This window comes from Coturnix japonica, chromosome 1, assembly GCF_054131305.1.
Source record: "Coturnix japonica strain WE chromosome 1, WE-NBRP24, whole genome shotgun sequence".
NCBI lineage: Eukaryota > Metazoa > Chordata > Aves > Galliformes > Phasianidae > Coturnix > Coturnix japonica.
This window is the reverse complement of record NC_140663.1, coordinates 152,376,020-152,389,436: the sequence shown is the minus strand read 5'-3', so window position 1 is coordinate 152,389,436 and position 13,417 is coordinate 152,376,020. Positions and strand designations below refer to the sequence as shown.

Genomic DNA, 13,417 nt, shown 5'->3' with positions numbered 1-13,417 from the left:
AATTTAAAAGGGAATTATAAAATTCATTGATGTTAATAAATAAGTTGAAAGGACTTTGAAATAGTGCATGTTGTGCATGGTGCAACATTGTAGATAAGCATACAGGAGTACTAAACGCTCTGCAGCTTTTATGTCAGACCTTTTCCTATAACACATTGTACAGGAGCCCCTTCATCCCTTTAAGTATGACTCTTGTGGTTTTGGTGCTGTGGTCTCGTCTCGTGTTGTGGGGGTGCCTTCCTAGGCACCCACGTTGGCTTGATCCTAGAAATATTTTATTCTCTAGCTTCACAAAGATGTCTCACTGTAATTTTATATACATGTGTGTGTGTGAAATTGGCAATTGTGGCTTTCAGTTCTAGATCTTTTCTCCTGATGCTCTTATGTTTTTATTGGTGTTAGAGCCAAATGAAGTGGAAAGGGTAAGGAGGGGGTTAAAAGGAGGGAAAGGAATTGTCTCAGACTCTTTGCAGTGTCTGCGTGTGCAAAAGCAATGACATAAAGAAATAAAAGCACCAGAACAGCCCCCAACTGAATTCTGGACCCAATGCCTCCGTCCCTCCCTTCCCTGTGTGTGCTTGGTGGCACCGAGCGTTCTGCAGTGTGTGGTATTTACAGAACTTGCAGCCTACTGTAGCTCTTGAGTAGTAAGGGAATGCTTTGTGTCCTCAGAAGCCAGAGAGTCTGTGGCAAGTCCGTAGAACTATAGGTATGGTCAGGGAGCACCGATGCACGTGGGAGAGTGTATGTATATAAATATCACTGGGCTGTTCGAGTTCATTTCTCCTCAAGATAGTTCATCTTCCGTGGTCTGGAATGTTTACCTCCTTTTCCTGGAATTTTGATGTGTTTTTATTGTTACTCTCTCGGTGTGCATGTGTTCTAATACTAGTCTTAATCTTTGTCCTATGTAGAATAACCGGGTAATAGCTTTAGAAGACACTATTGCCAGGCAAGGCAGGCAATAGATCATGAAATCAGACAATAGTATTTTGTTTCCTAGCAACCCCCTACTGTGAACAGAAAACAAAACGGTGGTGGATGCTTCCACTTCACAAGAGCTGGATGTCAGCACCCTGAAGTAGGCACAGAGCTACTAGCCATGCCATCAGATTTGTCCCATTTGCTTCAGCTGCTTTGTTAATATCCCCCTTTTGTGAGAAAGGGACTTGCCAGGGTACATGCAGTTACATGGTTAAAATGCCACTCTGCTTTCTTTGCTTGGTAGTGGTGTCTGTTAGAGTGAGGAGGGTGAAAAGTAAGTGGTATCTGTGGGCTTTTCTGCCAATACGAGTGATTTGAAATGCCCTTATTATTGCTGGAGTATTTCTAAATCCATGTGATTATAGATCCTTGAAAATCAGTTTTATCCTCTGCTGCGCCCGGTATGCAGTGTCTTGGACTTCGGTTAATTGTCTTTTAGCTTTGTGTTTTAAAACCACACTTGTTAGAATGGATTAAAATAAAATTCTCTGCCACCCACAGGAATGGGAAGTAAAATCCCATAGTGCTGCTCTGCCACTTTTACGCTCTTGGCACCCAGTTCACCCCTTAAAAGAGCTGGAGCTATCACAGTGCAACAGGAATGGGTTCTAAGCCGCGATCTTTCTTAAAGTGCTTTTGATAATGCGGTAATTCCCTTGGTTAGTCTCTGAGCGCTGAAATGGAATCTCGACCTTGGACCAATCTCAGATGCACTTTGTGCACTGCCATCTATCCGAAAAAATCCATTAGTGCAGGCGGCGGATGTAACCCTGCATCTGTGCTTACTGCCTATCAGGTTTCTGCTTTCCAGCAGGTGTTAGTGCTGGGGAGGCTGCTGGAGGGATCCAACTGTGGCATGGAGAGGAGGTGGGCAACTGTACAGCAGTGCAGGGGAGCTCTTGCACTTCTGCCTCCTGTACTTCCTTTATAGCATGGACCTAGATGAGCTTAAAGGTCCTTTCCAAACCAAACCATTCTATGATTCCATAGTTGAAAGTGGCACAAAGCTGTCGGCAGTGTTTTACCTACAAGTCTTAGGAACCACGTAGAATGAACACAGTGGTGATTTTCCTGTTGGCTGCACCCCTGAATACCTGGCAGCAAAGGTATCATTTCCATCTTGGAAACCCCAAAATTGTGAGAAATATTTGCTGTAGGGGAAACAGCAAACATAGTCCTGTATGCATAGGCAAACAATTAGTGTTTGTCCCAGGTGTGTGAGCTGCGTTCCTCTGAATGACTTTTGGAGCTCATAGTGTGATTCAAGAGATCCGATATGTATAATTGCGTACATTGCCTGTAGACTTTATTTCTCTGGCATGCGTCCTACTGAGATATGAAAGTGTCACAACAAACAGACTAGGTGACCTTTAAGGGTCTTTTCTAACTGAAACAGCTCAATGATTCTTTGAAGTACTCCTTCAGTAAAAGCGGTTGAAATGCAGCGGTCAGAGAATACTGTAATCCTGATAAATATCAACGAGCAGCTACTTTCTTATAGGCATTTGGAATCAACATTTTTTAGTGCCATAGCATGCCTTGACAATTTAGTAGAGAAGCGCATTAGTTGAATTTTGGAAGGTTTTATGGTTATAAACGATGTAAGCTTTTTTTTCCCCAATTTTCCCATGTTATTTCTTTCTCTTAAGGCACACCTCCCAAACAGAATCACAGAATGAGCCGGGTTGGAAGGGACCTCAAGGATCATGTAGTTCCAACCCCCCTGCCTGGCAGGGCCACCAAACATACACATTTACTAGATCAGGTTGCCCAGGGCCCCGTCCAGCCTGGCCTTGAACACCTCCAAGGACGGGGCATCCACAGCCTCCCTGGGCAGCCTGTTCCAGGGCCTAACCACTCTCCTAGTGAAGAACTTCCTCCTAACATCCAACCTAAATCTTCTCTCTTTTAACTTAAAGCCATTTCCCCGTGTCCTGCTATTGTCAACCAAACCTAGAATCTCAGTTAGATACTCTGCAGACTGAACTCAGTCCAGTGCCTCGCTGCAACCCCCACGTAGCTTCTGCCTATATTTACCAGGCAGCAGAACAAGGGAAGGCAAAGAAAACAAAAAGTACAAATAAACAGAGCAAAACAAAGCAAAGATGGAGAGAGAGAGAGAGTTTGTGAAGTTGGCTGCCTATAAACAATGGAAGACATTTGGAAACGATTTTATATTCTCTTCATGAAATTCCTGTTATGCCAACTGCATTCGTTGGTGGTGATCAATGTGAAATCTGACATCTGCTGTCATGTAGGTTGGAGGCTGGTGGAAGCAGTCAACAAATGACTGAAAACCAAGGGCTAGTGCCTTTGTGCCTTCTTGCTACTTATCCCTCCTAAATTCTGTCTTGGAATAGTGAGTTAAGTCCATTTTGTTTAGATGCTTTGGGTAGAAATGAATTACGAAATTGACAGTTTTGTTTTCTCCACTTAACTATGCAATGATGGCAGCGGCTAATGAGCTAGCAGGGAACATGCTGCTCATCTTACTGAGATGCACATACTGTAGTCCTTTCACATTTTTTTTTCCACAGGGCTGCTACTTATTTATTTATTTACTTTCAGAGGGTACCACAGCAACAAGAATGTAGACTTACTGACTGCATGTTTAAATCCAATAGATTTAATGACTGTTGTACTGTTGGATATTTACCAAAGTATTTATTTCCTTTTTCTTTTTAAATGAAAGGAACAAAAGCATTACATCAGTACTGGACTCTATCGAAGCTTCAGTTTTCAGTCCTATAACGTGAAAGCAGTGAGCTGTCAATTCTTGCCAAATATGGAAAATAAATAATCCGTGTGATTACAGCAACTTAGGATTTGGTTCAGCAAAACATTGACTCGTGTGCTTTATTTTTTTGTTGTTGTTTTTTTCAGCAAATTCTTAAGCTCATCTCTGCTTGCTGAGATCAATTGGATGTAAGCCTGTGGTTAAAGTTAGGCATGTAATTAAATGCTTTGTTGAATAGGGGACTCAAACAAAACCTGTAACCTTTGGAACTAATGTCTTTGTTTTGGAGTAAACAGAACTTATGTAGAATGTTACAGGATAGCAGAGCAGAGAGAACAAAATTTGAGAAAAGGCACGTTCATGAGGCAGGAAGTTTCAGATTGGGAATTTACTGATGGATAACAGCATTGCTGGGAGTAATCTAGATTTCAGACCCAGCAGGAAGTAATAATACATGGTTTTGCAGCATGATTAAAGAACAGCACAGTTTATGGTTGAGCGGACTACTGAAAGGAATCCTTTTTGCACTAGTCTTCCATGAACACATCTGAAAACTGAGTATCATATCAACAGAAATTTATTGACGAATTCAGTGGATCTCAGAGAAGAGCCACAAAATACTCAGGTGCCTGGAGAAACCAGCTTGATGGGAAATATTCAGAAAGAGTTATATATGGAAGTTAGAGTTTTAAAGGGAAGTCATTTTTGTAGGCAACTAACAAATGTACTATAGGAAGCACTTCTGCATTTTGAAGGTGTTGGAGTACAAGATCTAACAACACTTTTTCATGTCTCTGTTTTATTCTTGTTTGAGTTGAAGGTTACAAGAGAAACTAGGTCAGATCTTGGACCAGCCATCCCTGACTTAATTTTTTTCAAGCTGGAGTGTTTGTACTCTGGCAAAGCAATTTTCAGTGCCAAGACAGTTGGGTTTTATGTTTTTAAAATTACACTACTCAAAACAGGGTCATCATATGGGCTTGTGGTTGAGCTGATGTAGGGATGATGGATATTCTGAGGTGAGGGGTCTGGAACACAAGTCTTATGAGGAGTGGCTCAGGGAGCTGGGATTGTTTAGCCTGGAGAAGAGGAGGCTCAGGGGAGACATCATTACACTTTACAGCTTCCTGAAGGGAGGTTGTGATGAGGAGGGGTTTGGCCTCTTCTGCCAGGCAAAAAACAGGACCCCAGGAAATGGCAGCAAGAACCAGAAGAGGTTTAGATTAGACATAAGAGAACTTTTTCTCTCAGAGAGTGGTCAGGCACTGGAATGGCTGCCCAGGGAGGTGGTGGAGTCTCTGTCCCTGGCAGTGTTCAAGAGGCATCTAGATGAGGAGCTACGAGATATGGTTTAATGTTTGTTGTAGCTACAGTAATGGGAAGACAGTTGGACAAGATGATCTTGTAGGTCCTTTCCAAACTTGTGATTTTGTGATTCTATGATTGAAGGATCAGCTACAGTAAACAATAATTTTTTAAGTTCTTATTTATTTCTGCCTTTTGAAAACAATGGGCATCCCAGGGAGGTGTATAGGGCACAGAGGTGACGGCTTCTGCAGAATTTTATTTGATCATGTAATGGATCTTAGTGCCATCAGGTAATCATGAAGAAATACTGCATGCTAATAATCTCTTTGTGTCTTTCTCCCACCACTCTGCTGCCTCTATCCCCATCTTGATCTTTCATCATGATGTCTCCTGTGATCTGGATGTTCTGTGTGCAGTGTAAGTCCATATGACTTTTCCAAAAGCCATACAAATCGCAGAAGATAAGGTAGATTTCCTTCTGCCAAATTTTTGGATACCTGACAGCTGATTGATTAACCAAGGACTCTTTCGGTAATCAGAGGTTAAAACCTGATTTGGAGTAAGCCTTCCATGGTTGATAATGACTAAATCAGCAGTTTTGCATGAATGCCATACTCAGATGAAAGCTGATCTGGGTTACAGCTGGTTGGTGAAGCTGACCTTTGGTTTAAGCAATTTATGTGCAGGGAAGGGATGTGCTGAGGGTGTAGAAGCCAGGCTTAAGTGTTCTGTAGATTTCCTGTGTTCAGCATAGTATGGGAAAAAAATGCTCTGTAGACCACACACTCCCAGTATGCTCCATGTTACTACTTAAAAACACTTTGACATGTAAACCAGGTTCAGCCCTTTCTGGACTTTATGTCTGGGGGCTTGGTTGGTGGTGATGGAGGTCTGAAAAGAGGTTGACTGGAGAGAGATTCAATTGGGCAGAACAGAAGGATTAGAACTGAAGTTGTTGCCAATGCATTGTTGATGTTGGAGGGAAAATTTCTGATGGTTGGGTAATTCTTCTATAGGAGACTAATAGAACCCATGCAGTTGAGTGGATAAAGCTAGGTAGTTGAGGATGGTAGTACTGGATAGATTGACTACTTAGTACTACATGTCTATGTTAATAGTGCTCTTCCTTGGAACTGTGTGTAAGGTTGAGCTTGTTGGATGGAATCTGCTAGGATGAAATATGCCACGTAAGTGCAAGACTGATATTCTGCCTGTTTATTTTTAAACAAAAAACCTAGGTCAACAACTACCTTAACTACTTCTTTAAAAATTATTTTTATATATATTTTTTTTCTGTCAGTAGATCTTTATTTTTGAATTTATTTTAAATGAGACTTTAAAATGCTGGTGATTCTTACAGAAGTACATTTAACATAGAATCATAGACTCACAGAGTCATAAGGTTGGAAAGGACCTACAAGATCATCTCATGCAACCTCCCGTTAACGTAGCTACAGCAAGCCATTAACCCATATCTCCTAGCTCCCTATCCAAACGCCTCCTGAACACTGCCAGGGATGGTGACTCCATCACCTCCCTGGGCATCCATTCCAGTGCATGACCACTCTCTGAGAGAAAAACTTCTTATGTTTAGTCTAAACCTCTTCTGGTACAGAATAGCACAACACAGTGATGGTGTTTAGGATGTGAGCTTTGGTATGTTAGATCTTACCAACACACAATGAAGAACAGTTCCTCTGTGGCCAGAGTGAATGGCACACAACTATTTTAGTATTACAGGTTTGATTTATATAGACTTTAAAGGGGTTTGTTCCCTACACACAGTGTAGAAAAAGTTTCAGTAACAACATCTGTGTTGGGGGTAGAATATAGTGAGGGTCTGACGCTGTTTTTTACTACTCTGCTTGTATCCAATTATACCTGTTAGCAAGCATTTTGACAGAGAAGCAAAGATGAAATGGAATGGAAGTAGCTGATAAAGGCATGGGATGAACGCGGGGAGGTGGAATGCAATAACCAGAGTGAGAGTACGCTCTTTGAAGAGGTGCTGGTGCTTGGGCCCTTATAAGAAGAGTCAAGGACTTTTAGCAATGACAAATAAGTTTCTTTCATCTGAAAGTAGCAGATTGCTCCCTGGAATGTTGCTATGTAATATCCTAATTTAGTATCTCCTGTGCATGCAGAGAAAGAGCTTGCTATTGCTACCGAGTGATGCAAGCACTTCCCTCACAGTCTGCAGCAGTAGAGGCTTATAGTTTGGTGGCAAAGATCCATGGCTTAATCTCTTCTGATGACTTACGATGGATGCTGGCATTGCTTCAGCACTGACTAAGTGAACCACTTAGTTTATTGAGAGTTTTCCTTGGAGGTGTGACCCTTGCTTAGCAGTGAAATCCGATGAGATCACAGCCCTGGTAGTGCAGTTATAGACACATCAAAAAAGTGTATGTTTATGGTCCTCTGTTGGCAGATAAGGATGGCAGGCAGCTGGACGTGAGCAAGCACTCTCTGTGGATTCACTGGCTGTAAAAGGGTGCTCTATTCACACATCCTCCTGCCTCCTTTGCTTGTGTGCATCTGGCTCCCAGAGTCTTCAGGTAAGCAGAGGTGTTCTTGGCAGGCTGCTGCATATGAGAACTGAAGACATAAAGGACCTGGAAAATAAGTTCTATTTTAAAATCCTCTTTCTGTTGCCTTTCCATTAGTTTGCCTAAAACGAGCATCTCTCAGCTGAATATCGTTTTAACAAATGAAAGGGCCCTTGGTCAGTTTTTGGTTCAAGGTTATTCATATCTTAACACTGAGAGGAAATGCTGTTTATGCTGATGACTCTTCTTCTGCAGTGTAATCTCCAATTTTGTATGAAGCAGATAGCAATTACCATTTTACTTCACTGACAGCCTGTGAGGGAGCACATGTTTCCACTACCTCGAGGGAGATGGGGCTCAACTTGAGCTGACACACTGCAGGTGAAAGGCTGGGTGTTCTGTTGCCAGTCGGCTCAGCTATCCGGTTGCTTGCCTGTTCTGTAAACAAGGTTAATACTACTACAGAGAACATGTGAAACCAGCTGCAGTGTGTGTGTCATTAGTTGAGTCTTGCAGTTTTATTTTCCACGTTGTATTTGTTGAACTTAGGTGTAATTTTGTAGAACATTGGTAATGGGCAGCTTGTATTGTTTTCTTTGTACAATACAAGGTGGCTGCAATTTCTGTAGGGGAAGGAAACCATCAACTTTTTTTTAAAGTAAAAGGTTGAAAAAATGGAATTTCTTTTTATGCTTCTTGGAGAGTATTAAGTGAGATTATATAACTGCATAAACTCTCCAGGGAAAGAGAAGTCTCACTGATAATGAAAGAACGGAGTAGCTGCTTAGTGTAATCTGCTCTCTATGGAAAGTGGTGAGAAGGAAGCAAATGGAGCACTGTGCAGTCAGATCGGGCCTCATCTGTTAGGACCTGGGAGCAACAGCACATCTGATGGTGCAGTTTTATATAAGATGAGATTGCCAAGCTTGCATCTAGGTTTACCTTTTCCAGTTCATTCTGCTTGGTGCTGTCTACTACAAATAAAATGGAATGGATAGAAGTTATATTTTTCCAGTTCGTGTTACTGAAGAATAAAGGGAGTAGTGTGATGTGGTCAAACAACAGTGTAATCAAGCAATTCTTCTGTATCAAAAGTGTAAGAGTTGTAAGAGTAGCTAGATAGTGGTCATCTTGAAATCATGCGGAAAATCTATTTCTTTTGGTTCTTCAATATCAAATGGCTGCCAGATGGAACTGAATATTGAATGGGAAGCAGAACATTGAATTTGGTAATCGTGAAGATGAGATGCTTTGACACCCCTGTCATCACTGAAATATAGCTGTGGTGAGCACTGAAGTCAGTGCTCTTACTGTTTCAGGGGCTCTTCAACATCGCTTCATTCTAAAGGAATCAGTTTGTTATCAAGGAGGGCAAAGAGCAGTGGCCACTCATATGGTGAATGCTAGGAAAATGAAGACCTAGTAGTTGATGAGAGACTTGCTTTTGTGGTAACATCCCTGTCAGCATAACACAAAATGAGCAACATAGGGTGATATATAAGCCTCTGTGTACTGTGCTTTTAAAGAGATTTAAATTCACTAATTCAGCGTTCAATGGAAAAAAGGGAAATACAGAATTAAAACCCCAAACCTGAAATAAACAGCACTTACATGAATGCATGGTGGCTCACTGAATATGAGAAACATTTAGAGAGCGATTGTGAGCATCCATACAAGGGAAAATGCCAACTTTGTATTGCCATAAGTCATTATGCAAGGAATTAATAAGTCATTGTGCAAGGAATCCCGTGGAATGGCTGTATGTGACAAGATGTTCTGCAAGCACCTGAGGAGCAAGTCTAGCAGCTGCAGAAACAAAATGAAATGGGAACTGCTGATGTAGATTTATTCTAATGCTGAGATCATTCTTTGTGAGAAAGAACAGTCACTGTAGTTAGGTGTTGGCTGGAGCAAGGAGTGTTTATGTGCCTTTAGTTACTCCTGGTTGTGCTCTGAGGAGGAAGATCCTGTTGTTTTTTTTCTGCCTCTGCTCTGTGGTTCTCAATAATAAAATTGTATTTAGGATTGAAACTGAGCAGGAGTTCTGTATAAATTTCATATTGTAACAGAATGCCTGGAGAATCCATAATATTAGGAAGGGAACCAGTGACAGATTCAGAAGGGCTGTGACCAACTACAACCTCCAGTTCAAGTGGATTTTTTCTTCCCTGATCTTGAAAATAAATAACAGTAAATATTTGAGGGAAAGCAAACAAAAAAACCAAAAAACCAAAACAACTAAAGGAGTCCTCATCAGCTATAGAAATTACAGAAATTAGTGTTTTGAACGAAGATGGAGAACAGGAAGAACTGTGACATAATGAGGAAAAAAATGTCTGTTCATAATAGGCACAATAAGTACAGTAAGTGTAATAGGCTGCATATGTTACAAGAACAAACAAGTTCATGAAAAAAATTCTAGTGCAGAAAGGATGCAGAGGGATACTGGAATAGATTATGTGAACGTTCTGGGACCTATATCAGTTGAGGTCTCATAAAATATGTAGATACAACTGTGTTATCTTTAAAGGAGGCAGCTGCCCCTGTTGTGTAGCTGTTTCCAGCTCCATTTGTCTGTGATTCTCACCAGGTCCTACAGTGAGTGGGATAAAAGGAAATGGGATAGTTGGAAGGTTCATGAGTTAAATTGGAATCCAGATGATCAGTCTGTTATCCCTCTTTATGTCAGAATAATGGATAATCTAGCAGTGAATATATATGAGATGCTGGCAGTTGAACATGGATAAGTTTCAGGTTTGAAAATATTTTCTTTCCTGCCAAGACCAGTGTTGAGTATTTTGCCATGTTGTGGTGTTAGGCTTGAAACATCTGGATAAGTTCACTTTTTCATGCGTGGTCCCTTGCTAACACAAGCTGAGGTTCAGCCCTGGGTGGTACAGAAACACCAGGAAGCTTAGGCAGAGTAAAACTTACCTCTCTTCAAAGTGCTTTTGTAAAGACATAACCCATGTGGTTAAAGCACTACTGAAAATAAACTGTGGGAATGCTACACCAGACTATTTAGACACTTGTGTTTCAGTCAGTTACTCAACACGCTTTAGACCATGTTGGAGGAATAATGCTGTAATAAAATGAGTTCAGTAGCGTGTGGTTTGTGTTTTGCATAGTACAATTGTCACGGACTTGTTGGAGTACTTCCAGTTGTGCTTGGTTTTGGTTGGAGGAAGAAAGTTGTTTGCATTCTGGGAAATGCGTGGTGAAGGCACTGAGAAAGGGACACCAATGTCTGCCTTTCCCCTGACTTTCATTTAATAGTTAAGAATAGAAGAAGCATGCAGATCAATAAAAATGGCAGGAGTTCCAAAATAAGCAGACTTTTTGGGTGGAGAATGCTGAACTTTTCTTGGAAACCAATTGGTTCCTGTGCATTATGTGTTGATGGAAATTGAGTTCTTTTTATGTGAGTAATAAGTCAAGTGTTCTGTTAAGATCTAAAGGGCTGGATTCTGGTCTCCAGTAATTTAAATGTCGAGTAATTCAAACTGTGGGGATATTCATGATTTACACTACAATAACAGATTACAATCTGGTTCTTATTCCTTAGGATTTTAGTATGGTTATAAAAGGGATATTCATCTTCATTTTCTAAGTGTCTAGCAAGTTACCTAATTAATCCAATACTGTCTTCATTCTGGAGGAGGTTGTTTAATTTGAATTTCGTTGTCAAATACCACATAGACAAGCTCGTGTGGTGCTAACATTAACTAATGATAAGAGTTATCCAGATATGCTGTTCTATCATTAACTTGAATTAGTGCAACTCCAATTGTTTTCAGCAGAGAAAAGCCACATTGCTGAATGGAAGAAAGCACCGTACTCTGCAGTTACCATGCAATTAACTGATATAACCCCTGTACTTGTCATGCTTTGTGGAAGATCCAGCCAGGGTGACCAGCTGCAGGTCAGTTGTGTGAGAACAGAGACCCTGGGGCTTAGAAACAGTTTATTAAGATAATACTGTGGTGTGAAGATCAGCTGTCACAGTAGTCACTAATGACAGTGTGTGTCTATTTACTGTATATTGTCTAAATAAGAGTTGCCTGAGTTAGAATGTTTTGCATTCTGGAGGAGGGTAAGAACAAGCAGCTGAATGGTGGGGGTGTGAATGTGGAGCTGGCTTTTGCCCTGCTTACTGCAGGTTTTTCTTTATTGTAGATTCCTCTGTGGGTTTTCTATTAGAAAACCGAGTACCCAGCATTCAAATTAGGGTTGTAAGTTATTTTTACCCCTCCTGTTCTGCCACTTATTTTTGCAAAAATGAAGGATTCTGCCCTATTTCAGTTTTCATTCACGTCAACCAATGACACCAAAACGTACTGAGGAGAAGAGAGGAGAAATAGATGAAGATGCAGGGAATGACAAAGCTGTCCTTTAAGCTTTGTTCTCAGGAAGCTGAGCTAAAAAGACTTTTTTTCTTAGGCATTTCTTTGTCCAAAAGAAAAAAATCAGAAAAGTTGAACTGAATTCCTTCATCCAAGTCAAAGAGTACAAAGCATGATGTCACTTGCTGGAGTCTCTGTGTATTTGTCACTGGGAAGCCCACAGCAATGTACTTTCCAAATGGTCTGTAAAAAATGTACATATAATCTGTTTTTAAACAAAACATATCTTGCTTTTTACCATCAAAGCAAAATACAGCTGCTGTGTTATGTAGACCTTTCGTTACCCTTAGGGTGTGTCTAATGGGAAGTCGGGTGTGTTACTGCTGCCCATAGGAAGTTCTTCCTCACAGTGAATCTTTACAAATTTCCAGAGAATTTTTATTTTTTCTCCTCAAAAAAATCTTAAATAATGTGTAAGTACGTTTGAAAGAGTGTCTTATTGCAGCTTTATAAGAACATCAGAGTTTTGTTTTTTTTTCTCAAGAGCACAAAGAAAACTCGATGCTTAAGATTCAGTTTTGCGAACCCTTCCCTCTTCTTCAAACATTCATATGGAAATACACCATTAACTGTGAAATTCCCTAGCAACCTTAGCAGCCTAGAAGAAGGGATCCAAAATCCAGCAGTAGTCAATTCTCAAGAGAATTTGTACTATCTATTGTTAATATTCATTATATTCTAATAAGTGATTTGAAAAATTCTTTTCAGAGTCTCTTTCTTTCTTTGAACTGCAGCAGTTGTTTTGTTGGAATAGCACAATATTCACTGCTGAAAAGCAGGACCCCAAGCTCAATCTTCATTCTCATCAAATCTCTCTTGAAAATCTGAAGATTTCTGAAGAAACTCCAGTTTAAATTTAATTCCCTTGCTAATTGCTTTAACAACCCATTTTTTTTTTTCCTGATAAATTGTTCATTGAAAGCTGATAGAATAATTACTTCATAACATAATAAATGGTTTGATAACTATGCTTAATGAGGGAGCTCATAATATCAGATATGTGGTGGCAGCAGTACGTTCTGCCATGTGGGGCACTCTGACAGCCTTTGCGCCTCCTAATTCTCTCATTAAGACCAGTCAACCTTGGAAACCTGGAGCTGGTGTTATGGTATGAAGTGTCTCAGGTGCAGAAAATCATTCAGGCATTGCTTCATCTCAGCCTTATTCCCAAGGGGACAGAGAAGTTCTGGCAAAACATCCCCTTGCTTGACAGTGACAGGACCAACCCATAGCTGTCACATGGAGTGATCTGCCCTAGCCAGTGAAACGGGTTCCCACGTGATATTTCGGACTTATTTTCTTCTTTGAGAGCCCCTCTGCTCTTTATTACTTCCCTGTTCTTTGCTCCTCCATCCTTTCTATTTACTTTCTCTGCTTTTCTATGTTAGGAGGCTCTGTCAAAAGAAAATCCTAATTAATTACTTTCTACAGGAACA

At 40.6% G+C, this 13,417-nt stretch overlaps 1 protein-coding gene across 12 annotated transcripts in view; it reads left to right on the top strand.

Moving 5' to 3' along the window:
- ENOX1 (ecto-NOX disulfide-thiol exchanger 1) overlaps nt 1-13,417 on the top strand; it is a 365,975-nt gene that overhangs the window by 1,188 nt on the left and 351,370 nt on the right. The gene's annotated exons all lie outside the window — the stretch shown is intronic.